Source organism: Podarcis vaucheri (genome assembly GCF_965113315.1).
Source record: "Podarcis vaucheri genome assembly, chromosome: 4".
Classification (NCBI taxonomy): Eukaryota; Metazoa; Chordata; class Lepidosauria; order Squamata; family Lacertidae; genus Podarcis; species Podarcis vaucheri.
In genome coordinates this window covers 24,851,301-24,863,448 of record NC_138762.1, presented here as the reverse complement: position 1 = coordinate 24,863,448, position 12,148 = coordinate 24,851,301, and positions in this window count along the sequence as shown.

The following is a 12,148-nucleotide window of genomic DNA, read 5'->3' as shown; positions in this document are numbered from 1 at the left end:
TGCTACTTTCTTTTCCACACTCACTCCTTTCTTAGTGTATTTCTGAGAAAGTCCATGTACAGTGGTATCTCGGTTAACATACACTTCAGGTTACATACGCTTCAGGTTACAGACTCCGCTAACGCAGAAATAGTACCTTGGGTTAAGAAGTTTGCTTCAGGATGAGAACAGAAATTGTGCTCCAGCAGCGTGGCAGCAGCAGGAGGCCCGATTAGCTAAAGTGGTGCTTCAGGTTAAGAACAGTTTCAGGTTAAGAACGGACCTCTGGAATGAGTTAAGTACTTAACCTGAGGTACCACTGTATTTCTGAGATTCCAAAGTACATATGGCCCAGAGCCAAGACCACCTCTCTTCTCTCTTTTCTTGGTGGATCTATAGAACTTCATTATTTTCAAATAATGAAATATTTATTTGCTGGAACACCTGGTGAGGTGAAATGCTGGAGGAGGACTAGTTGTTCAGAGCCAACATCGCCTCCTTTCCCTCAAGTAGCTCCACTTCTCTTTAAGAGAGCCTCATATGTATGGGATTTGTCACTCATCACACACACACACACACACACACACACACACACACACAACATAAATGCTGGCTTTGTTAATGGACTTCATGAGACGTCCATATTTTCCCACGGAAGAAGTGCCAGGATGTTTCTTTCAGGGAAAAGAATAACAACTTATACCATGGTGGGGCGGGGGCATAGGCATAACTACATAGTAGTCATAACTTCTTTCACTTGTTCAGTTAAAAGCCCCTATCGTTCATGAGTTCATAGAAGATCTGATGAACAAGATCCATGAAACAAAGGGGAATGATGAGCTAAATTTCCATATCTTCTGCCCCCACACTGAGTGGGAGAGTGTACCTGCCATTCACAAGTAATTGTCATCAATTTTCTGCTTGCTTTTATGGGAGCTTTTAAGCCCCATGCACAATTATTTTGGGGCTTGTCATTTCAATAGATGGTTGGTTTTAAGATCCCGGAGTCTTAGTTGTGAAGGCCAAAGGCAATGCATTGTATTTTTCTGCCACACACTCCCCACCCGCCAACAAACTGTTGCTTTCTTAGACATACATCCCAGAGTCTTCATTATGAGTAGAAAACTACCTGGTTTTCCTATTTTAAAAGGAGTTTTTAACATTCCTATTTGGGTTCTGGAACTTGGCTACATTTTTGTTCAAATTCTTTTTAGCAATAAAAGATGCGTATTCTTCTAAATCTTCTAAAGCCAGTGTGGTGTAGTGGTTAAGAGCAGTAGACTCGTAATCTGGTGAACTGGGTTCACATCTCCGCTCCTCCGCCTGCAGCTGCTGGGTGACCTTAGGCTAGTCACACTTCTCTGAAGTCTCTCAGCCCCACTCACCTCACAGAGTGTTTGTTGTGGGGGAGGAAGGGAAAGGAGAATGTTAGCTGCTTTGAGACTCCTTCCGGTAGTGATAAAGCGGAATATCAAATCCAAACTCTTCTCTTCTTCTTCGTGCTAACTCCCCCTCTTTTTTAAAGGGCATTTGCTCTTCCTTTCCTTATTCTTTCTACCCTCTTTGGCATGCATTCTGATGGCTGTTGAAACTTGAGCCCTGTTGAAACTTGATCCCCCACATGTGGCTCCACAAGGGGTGGGAAATGTACAGGACAATCATAACCACATCTACTCAGAAGTCCCAGCTAGATTGCAGCCCTAGATATTGAGATCTAAAACAACTTCTTGCCAGAACTTGTCAACTCAACACAGAGTCTACAAACAGCACAATCAGTTACCATACCTTTCCCTGGAATATGCAAGTATAATGGTGTGTTTATTAGTTCATATTTTAATGTTCTCCTGTGAAAGACAACCCTACACCTAGAAAATCAGCATGTTAAGGAGAAGGATTCAGAATGCTTTTCTCCTTGATGGGCTTGTTTGCTGGGTGCAGAGGATTTTTGGGGTGGGTTTTTTTTTTTTGTTTTTTTTTGGTGATTGGGAGCATTCAGGCATGCAACCCAAAAGAAAGGTTGCAGTTTTTGAGACTTTCTAGTTTAGGGGAAAGGTGAGTGAGAGGTGACATGACAGAAGTGTATAAAATTATGCCTGGCATGGAGAAATTAGATAGAGCAAAGCTTTCTTCTCCCTCTCTCATAACACTAGCATTCATATGTTGAAAGATTCAGGACAGATAAAAGAAAATACTTCTTTTTCTTTTGAGTTTTATTTATTTATTAATGCTCTTATGTTACATCGGTAAACCTTATCATATTACATTACAAGGCTTATTATAATATAATTTTCAGCATGTATACAAAGTTTATATACAAAGTTTATGTACCTAAAGAAAAAAAAACAAGATCAAAAAACTATTCCAAAATCATATATGTACCAACACTTTGGACTTCCTGTTTATCCCGTTGTATATCTCCTTTTTTACAAATGAATGTACTCTTATTATTGTATATTTCTTTACATTTTATCTAATACATTCCTATATCAATATGTACCCTTGGTCTTATTTCTCAACTCAGTCTCTCTCCAACGCTAATCAAATGCTAGCATAGATAGCGAACCTTTACTGTATTTTTGAACGTATATCTTATATCTATCCCACTTTTCCATAATTTTTTGTTTTGAATTGACAAATAGTTGACAAATAGCCTGAGAGGCAATTCAAAAGAAAGTACTTCTTCACACAGCACATGGTGGAACTGTCGAACTCTCTCCTACAAGAGGCAGTGAGAGCTACCAACTTGTATGACTTAAAACAGGATTGGACAAATTCATGGAAGATAAGGCTATCAACATCTACTAGCCATGATGACTATGCCCCGCCTCCACAGTTGGAACCAGCAATGTTTCTGAATACCAGTTGCTGGAAACCACAGAAGGGTAGAGTGCTCTTGTTCTCAGGTCCTGCTTAAGGTTTCCCATAGGCTTCTGGGTGGCCACTGTGAAAATAGGCCACTGGACTACATGGGCTACTGGTCTGATCTAGCAGACTCTTCCTATGTTCTTAACAACCTAGACCTTAATATCAGCAAGGCAAAGGAGATGGTGTTGGACTTTCAGAGGAAGAGAGGAGAACTAGTCCCGCTGTCCATCGGGGAGGGGAGTTCCTAGGAGTTTATCTCAGTGAAGACCTTACTTGGAAAATCAATACAAATCAGGTGGTTAAGAAAGCCCAACAGAGACTCCATCTCCTCAGAGTATTGAGAAAGAACGATGTCAATCAACATTTGATGATCTCCTTCTACCGGTCCACTATAGAAAGTGTCCTTTCATACTGCATCACAGTGTGGTATGCTGGTTTGACATCAACTGATAGGAAGTGCCTACAGAGGGTGGTGAATACAGCACAATATATTGAGATCTAGCGCTGAGGGCCTTCTGGCGGATCCCTCATTGCGAGAAGTGAGGTTACAGGGAACCAGACAGGGGGCCTTCTCGGTAGTGGCGCCCACCCTGTGGAACACCCTCCCTTCAGATGTGAAGGAAATAAGCAGCTATCCTATCTTTAGAAGACATCTGAAGGCAGCCCTGTTCAGGGAAGCTTTTAATATTTAACGCTGTACTGTTTTTAACACCTGATTGGGAGCTGCCCAGAGTGGCTGGGGAAACCCAGCCAGATGGGTGGGGTGTAAATTATTTATTATTATTATTATTATTATTATTATTATTATTATTATTATTGGCTGTCCCATGAATACGCTGGATGACATCGTGGAAGAACGTTGCCTCAGGAGAGTGAGGAAAATTCTCAGGGATGATTCATACCCTGGCCGGCACTTTCTTGATCTCCTGCCCTTGGGCAGAAGATATAGAAGGTATAGAAGCATCATTAGTTGCACCAACAGGGTAAAGAACAGCTTCTATCCGTGGGCTGTTAGGCTGCTGAATGAAAAGATATCTTCAGGGCAACTGACTTTCGGGTTTGGTGGGTGTGCGTCAGTAAACGAGGGAAATTAAGACTAAGAGAGCTGAGTGGGGCGTGCTCGTGTAATCTCACTGTATACAAGTTGTACAAGTGACAATAAAGTATTTTTTAAAAAAACAACAACATCCACCCCCACTTTTCTGCTGCTTGCCTGCATAGGCTTCCAGTGTTTGAATGGACAACATTAAAAGCATTATTTTCTTTTCTTCTCGCTTTCAGCAAACAAGTCATTCAGCAAACAACGTCATTGCTATGCTGGGAAAACAGGAATGGTGCGTTACAAGAGCATATCAGTCAGTGGCCTTGCAAAGTGTTTTCGTTCATGAAACAATAACAAGGAAGGGGTAACATTGCTTTGCAGATCTGTGGGCTTCTAGGCTTTGCCTGCTTACTGGATTTCCCTGGCAGGCAGGCAGAGATGGGTTATATCAAGATGACAGCGCCACCTGCTCCCTCTTCAGCTTGCTGTCGGCAGTTTGATTCCGCGTGACAGGATGAGCTCCCGTTGCTCTGTCCCACCTTCTGCCAACCTAACACCAGTGCAAGGAGAAAAATAGGTACTGCTGTGACGGGAAGGTAAACAGAGTTTCCATGCGTTCTGGCTTCCGTCAAGGTATTCCATTACACCAGAAGCGGTTTAGTCATGCTGGCCACATGACCCAGAAAGCTGTCTGTGGACAAACGCTGGCTCCCTTGGCCTGAAGCAAGATGAGTGCCACACCCCATAGTCGCCTTTGACTAGACTTAACCGTCCAGAAGTCCTTTACCTTTTACCTTTACCAATATGACATCTTAATAAAATCCTAGCAGAGCCTGAAATGATGAGTAACCACGTCCTTTTGAGAACATAAATAAAATGTTCTCATTAGAAAGACACTTGGAGAAGTGTATGAATTGATTCCAAGTTCCTCTGAGTGGGCTCTGAACATTAAGCATTAACTTAAAAACAGGCTGTCAGCATATTCAATAATCACATGAATATACTGAGAAGAAGTCAAATTCTCTAGAGAGAGCTTGTTGTTTTCAACGGAAAGGTTTTTCAAACCCAACAGGATGGATTCAGCTACATACCTGTAGTTGCACCACTCTTTGAAGCGTTGGTCTCATCTGTGACACTGACAAGGGAGCAGATTTCACCAGTTGCTTCTTGGTTGCTGCCATTTAATTTTCCCAGCATGCACTGGACTTTGCACATTGCCCCATTCTGGGACATTTGGAGTGGGACATGAAGTGGCCGCCACACACACAAAATGTTAGTACACTGAACATATGCCACCAGTCCCATTGTTTCAATTAATCATCATAGCTGTACCAGTTTGATTTCTGAAATATGGATGCCAAATGCAGAGTCAAAGTGTTTGAAGATTGAGACAAGGAAAAAGAAAATTCCTGCCTTCTTCGAGAAGTCTCCGAAAAACAGAAGCGTTTGTAATGTGTAGTGTTTTTTTCTTTTAACAATCATTATTTATTGATTCCCCCCAATGTTTTATTGATGTTGTAATTCGTATGCTGCATACTGCCTTGCTGCATTTTTATGAAAGCTTAAATATTTCAAAAAATAAAGAAGATATGGCGGGTTTGGCTTAAAAGGGTGAATGGGACTCATGGCAGCCTCACTTTGGGGATTCCTCAGCTGCATTGAGACCAAGCTATCCACCATCCAATTCACACAGAATGGGCTAGATCAGGCCTATCCAACTGGTCGATCGCTACCCACCGGTCGATCGCAGGCTGTCCCTGGTCGATCACGTGATCTCCATTGATTCCCCCCCCATCTTTTTTTTGAAAAAATAAAAATAAAAGAGCTCAACAACTTTGGCTCATCCTCCCCCCAAAAGCTCAACAACTCTGGTCTCTCCCCCTAAAAATAGCTCAACAAGTTTGGTGAAGCCTCCCCGCAAAAAGCTCAACAACTATGGTCAATCCAATGGGTAGAGCACTGACACTTCTTTTATAGTGATAGTAGATCACATCAATAGAAGAATTGATGCTTTTGAATTATGGTGCTGGAGGAGACTCTTGAGAGTCCCATTGACTGCAAGAAGATCAAACCGATCCATTCTGAAGGAAATCAGCCCTGAGTGCTCACTGGAAGGACAGATTGTGAAGCTGAGGCTCCAATACTTTGGCCACCTCATGAGAAGAGAAGACTCCCTGGAAAAGACCCTGATGTTGGGAAACATGGAGGGCACAAGGAGAAGGGGACGACAGAGGACGAGATGGTTGGACAGTGTTCTCGAAGCTACCAGCATGAGTTTGACCAAACTGCGGGAGGCAGTGGAAGACAGAAGTGCCTGGTGTCCTCTGGTCCATGGGGTCACGAAGAGCCGGACATGACTAAACAACTGAACAACAACAACAAGAAGTAGATCACAGTCTCTTGGACACCCCTGGGCTAGATTGCTGCTTCTATGATAAAACTGAAAACAGACCCTACTAAAAAAAAAAGAATTTTTGAAAATGAAGGGAGCCTTCTCACTTTTGCTCAATGGATAACAAATTAAGGCATAAGCAAGATCAGATGAAACGGTTGTTAAGTACGCTTGATCTCAATAGGAGAATATAGCATCTGCTCAAAATCTCTCCTGTTGAAATCAGTTTTGTTCCCAAGAGCTTCATTTGCCTGGACTCTGTCCATTTTCAACAGCAAACTTGTAGGGTTTTAAGGGAGGTGGAGGAGTAAATGCAACTCGAGCTGCCATTTCACTTGTTTTTGCTTCTCTAAGCTTATGGGATGGTGTCCTCTAGTGGGTAGTCATGAGTATTTCTGATAACTACTAACAACAGAAATGTTAACAGTATTGGTTCTGTAAGCATCTTTGAGACTATCCAAGCTGGGGGTTGTGCATGTTTACTCTGAAGTAGGTCCCAATATATTCAACAGGGCTTGCTTCCAGAAAAGAATGTATAAGATTGCAGTCTTAAATAGCACTACTGAGATTAATTTTCTTTGTTTTCTTTAAGGGATTATTTCTCTGCACAAAACTGCTCACAACATGTTTTAATAGCAGAGATTGTGCTCAATTTGATTTGTTGTAAGCACGAGCCGCAGAATAGATACCTGTATCCCACCCTGAAACCCCAGTGTTTGCATATCTCTGCATATAAGACCTCTGCTTAGAGGCTTCCACTGGTTGTCTTTTTGCTGCCAGGTCAAGTTCAAGGTGTTACTGTTAGTATACAGTATAAATCCCTTAAAGGCTTGGTACCAGTTTACTTTCAGGATCACCTTTACCCCATGCCAACTCAACCCTTTGATCTGCAGAACTGGCACAATTAGAGGTATCCCATAATATCAGTGTGGTGTAGTGGTTAAGAGCAGTAGACTCGTAATCTGGTGAACTGGGTTTGCTTCCCCGCTCCTCCGCCTGCAGCTGCTGGGTGACCTTGGGCTAGTCACACTTCTTTGAAGTCTCTCAGCCCCACTCACCTCACAGAGTGTTTGTTGTGGGGGAGGAAGGGAAAGGAGAAAGTTAGCTGCTTTGAGACTCCTTCCGGTAGTGATAAAGCGGGATATCAAATCCAAACTGCTCCTCCTCTTCTTCTTCCTCCTCCTCCTCCTCGTCCCCCTCTTGTGAGAAATCAGTCTGTTATTGTGGCAGCGCAGGGACGTCGGAACTCCCTGCCTAGTAACACCATAGCAGATTCCTTGACTGTATTTTTATGACCATCAAGCTGAGTATGTATTTACTTCTAGTTATAGTCCAATACATTTCTTAGGACAGAAAGCAGACCCTCCAAGGGTCCCTATTTACCAGGGACAATCCTGGATTTACAGTAGCCATCTCGGTTTCTGATTTGAAACTGAAATATCCCGTTTTTCCTTAGGATGGCCCTATTTCCATCAGAGAAATGTTGGAGGCTATGGAGTTATGTGACCCTCGAGCAAAAGAGATAAGACATATGAAGGTAGCCCTGTACAGGGAAGCTTTTTAATGTTTAATGTTTTGTTATGTTTTTATATCAGTTGGAAGCTGCCCAGAATGTCTGGGGCAATCCAATCAGATGGGTGGGTGATAATAATAATAATAATAATAATAATAATAATAATAATAATAATAATTGAATAGGACATCCCTATTTTCATTGGAGCAATGTTGGAGAGTATGCTGAGAAAGCTGCTCTCAGATTTCCATTGCCAGGCAATTGTTGCTTCCCACAAAGAAAGTTGTAAGGAGACTCTTATTCATTCTCTCTCTCTCTCTCTCTCTCTCTCTCTCTCTCTCTCTCTCATGTTTTGATTTTCTTCTTCACATCACAAATATACTTATATCCATAATATACAATTTGCATAACCTCCTCCTCCCTCCCTTTGGACTTCCCTCAACTTCCATTTCTGATTTATTATCCTCATTATTATATTCTGATTTTTTTTTAAGGAGACTCCTATTCTTCTCCCCATTTCTGCAATTCCCAGAGTTCCCTGGGACAAGGGTTGACTGTTAAACTGCTCTGAGAGCAGTTCCATGTGGGGACTAGGGGTTCTTATTTGGATGCAGCTTGGCCAAGGTTGGGACTGTATTGACATACTGACAGGGTCACAGGATTGGCTCCAGCTCTTGGTCACACCAAGTATGCTGCAGTTAGTGCTGGTGTTCAAACCACCCGCAAGCTGCTATTGGTTGCTTATTAGACTGCTTCCTTCAAAAATGGAGGAACATTACAATGAGGGAAATATTTTTTAAAAGACATCCATGTCGCTCAAAGCAAATAGATTTTTATTTACGGTTTGGTGGCCTTTTATTAAATATACTAATGACAATCATGGGGCAGACCAATTATCACCCATTCAAAGACAGGTATGGCTATCATAGCATCAATGTATAAGCATCAAATAGCATCACGAGAACAGGTTGTTGGTCTTCTTCTGTATCTGTTAGAATTCCTGCTCCATGATTGCAGTCATGGGATTGTTGTCTATCACATGACAGTATATGTTTTGACTCCACAAAGTGGGAAGTGACGGAGACAGGATGTTTGTGTTACTGTGTTCTGTGATGTGGGACTATTGTCCTTTGTCCTTTTGCTGTCTGATGCTAGAGAGAGAGAGAGCCATGTTGCAGTGCTCCATGTGTGTTTATATGTAAATAAAGTAGATTAGCCAAAATGCTGAGTTGCTGAGGTCTGTCACGCAAGCTGTGAAGACTCTGCGGATGTCTGTTGGCATCGGTCGCTGTGATGTTCAGGCTGAAGAAAGCTAATGAAGCTCCCGAACAATTGATCAAGAGGGAAAGAACATGCCAGTCGGGCATGTGTCTCAGCCAAGGTCCTACTCAAGTGTAGGACAATCTCCTGACAATCTCCACTGCAACGGAGAAACGAAACTCCACCCAGACTCCTTCCGATGACTCCAAGTAACAAAACAAAACCAAGAGCCTAATAATTATTAAGTAACTTGTAATCTAACCGTATGACTGAGGGCTAGGGAGGTGAGGGGTGGGGATTATGGGATGCTTCTTTTTCTGTTACGTCTTATTTTCATTTTTAGCTTCATAAAATTATAAAACGCAATAAAAAGAAAGAGACCTGTCTCATGCTTAAGCCCCACCCAACCCCCCGAGGCAGCGGCAGCAAAAATACCTTTTCTTCCTTTAGCTGAGATTCCTGCATTGCAGGGGGTTAGACTTTATGACCATCGGGGCTCTCTTCCAACTCTATGATTCCTTGTCAGGTGCTTCAAAGATCACCCAATCCATTCCCTGCTCCATGGCCTGCGAAGGAATCTTCTACTACTATGTCCCTGAGGGCAGGCAGCCTTCTGCTTTAAAAACCTCTACGAAGGAGACTTCACCACCTTCCAAGGCAGAGAAATCCCTTTTGCCTCAAAAGGTTGTGATACACAGTAAGGCAGAGGCAATACTGTATAGAAAGAAAACATTTTGCTCTTAGGAAGGCACTAGAGGGCACTGTGGCAACTTTCTAGGACAGCAGCCTATGTATCCTTGGATGAAGGGTACGAGAGTAGAAAAATTAAAAATCACATTTCTGCCTTCAGTAATGATGGAGAGCTCAGAAAACAAGTCAGAGAAAGGGAGGAGGAGGAGGAGGAGGAGGAGGAGGAGGAGAAGAAGAAGAAGAAGAAGAAGAAGAAGAAGAAGAAGAAGAAGAAGAAAATATATTTGGCAGAGGACAGCAAAAAACCTACAGGTTCTGCTCCTATCCTCATTCATCTTATCGCCAAATAATCCTACAGTGGAAAAGCCTTGTGAGTAAGGGTGAGCAAAGCTGTCAATGTCTGTTTCTCTTCCTTTCTCATTTTTTTAATCTTCCAAGTTCACATTTTGACAACACTATACAACTTTTTGAAAGGCCTCTCATCAGTATTTCAGTGTGAATTCCTCATACTATTTTTGCACGCCAACCACAGTGCGAGACTCCAGGGGTTTCCAAACACTTTGCCCAAGGTTTGTGTTTCCTTTTGGAAATGAGGCATAGCGGAGACTGTGGTCTTTGGTTTATTTACACATATATACAACCTGAGCCTACAGAGGAGGGGTTATAGAAACATAGCACTGTAGAGTTGGAAGGGACCCTGAGGGTCATCTAGTCCAACCCCCTGCAATGCAGGAATATGCAGCTGGTCCATACAGGGTTCACAGCATTAACACCCCAAGAGTGTCTTGTTTCTTCCATAGGTGCCGTGATGGATTCAAACAGACCCCAGTCACTGTGCACTTGCAGACCCTCCAAGTGTCCCTATTTTCCGGGGATGTCCCTGAAAAGGGAGTGCCTGATCACCTCATCTGTCTCCTGAGAAATCTCTATGTGGGACACGAAGCTACAGTTAGAACTGGATATAGAACAACTGATTGGTTCAAAATTGGGAAAGGAGTACGACAAGGCTGTATATTGTCTCCCTGATTATTTAACTTACATGCAGAATTCATCATGTGAAAGGCTGGGCTGGATGAATCCCAAGCCGGAATTAAGATTGCTGGAATAAATATCAACAACCTCAGATATGCAGATGATACAACATTGATGGCAGAAAGTGAGGAGGAATTAAAGAACCTTTTAATGAGGGTGAAAGAGGAGAGCGCAAAATATGGTCTAAAGCTCAACATCAAAAAAACGAAGATCATGGCCACTGATCCCATCACCTCCTGGCAAATAGAAGGGGAAGAAATGGAGGCAGTGAGAGATTTTACTTTCTTGGGCTAAATGATCACTGCAGATGGTGACAGCAGTCACGAAATTAAAAGACGCCTGCTCCTTGGGAGAAAGGCGATGGCAAACCTAGACAGCATCTTTAAAAGCAGAGACATCACCTTGCCAACAAAGGTCTGTATGGTTAAAGCTATGGTTTTCCCAGTAGTGATGTATGGAAGTGAGAGCTGGACCATAAAGAAGGCTGATCACTGAAGAATTGATGCTTTTGAATTATGGCGCTGGAGGAGACTCTTGAGAGTCCCATGGACTGCAAGAAGATCAAACCTCTCCATTCTGAAGGAAATCAGCCCTGAGTGCTCACTGGAAGGACAGATCCTGAAGCTGAAGCTCCAATACTTTGGCCACCTCATGAGACTAGAAGAGTCCCTGGAAAAGACCCTGATGTTGGGAAAGATTGAGGGCACAAGGAGAAGGGGACAACAGAGGATGAGATGGTTGGACAGTGTTCTCGAAGCTACCAGCATGAGTTTGACCAAACTGTGGGAGGCAGTGGAAGACAGGAGTGCCTGGCATGCTCTGGTCCATGGGGTCACGAAGAGTCGGACACGACTAAACAACAAATTTTCATTGGAGAAATGTTGGAGGGTATGGAGTTATCTGACACCCCCCCCAAGCAGTCTGAAGGCAATTCTGCATAGGGAAGTTTTTTAAAATGTTTATTTTATTTTATTTATTTATTATTTTCATTTCTATACCACTTTATATTTTTAAGAAAAATCTCAAAGTGGTTTACAGCATATTAAACATCAATAAAACAATCCAGGATCAAACACTTCTGAAGAAAGTCAAATATAAAGTATACAGTCAAGGCAACATAATTCACAGGAAACTAAAATATTATCTTAAAGATTTCAAAATAAAACATTACAAAGGACAAGAGAATAAAATATTATCATAAACATGACACGGCTGTTTAACATTTTATTATGTTTTTATATATGTTGGAAGCTCTCCAGAGTGGCTGGGGCAACCCAGTAAGATGTGTGGGGCATAAATAGTAAAATTATCATTATGGAATGGGACGTCCCTATTTTCGTTGGAGAAATGTTGGAGGATATGCAGCTGTGTTTTT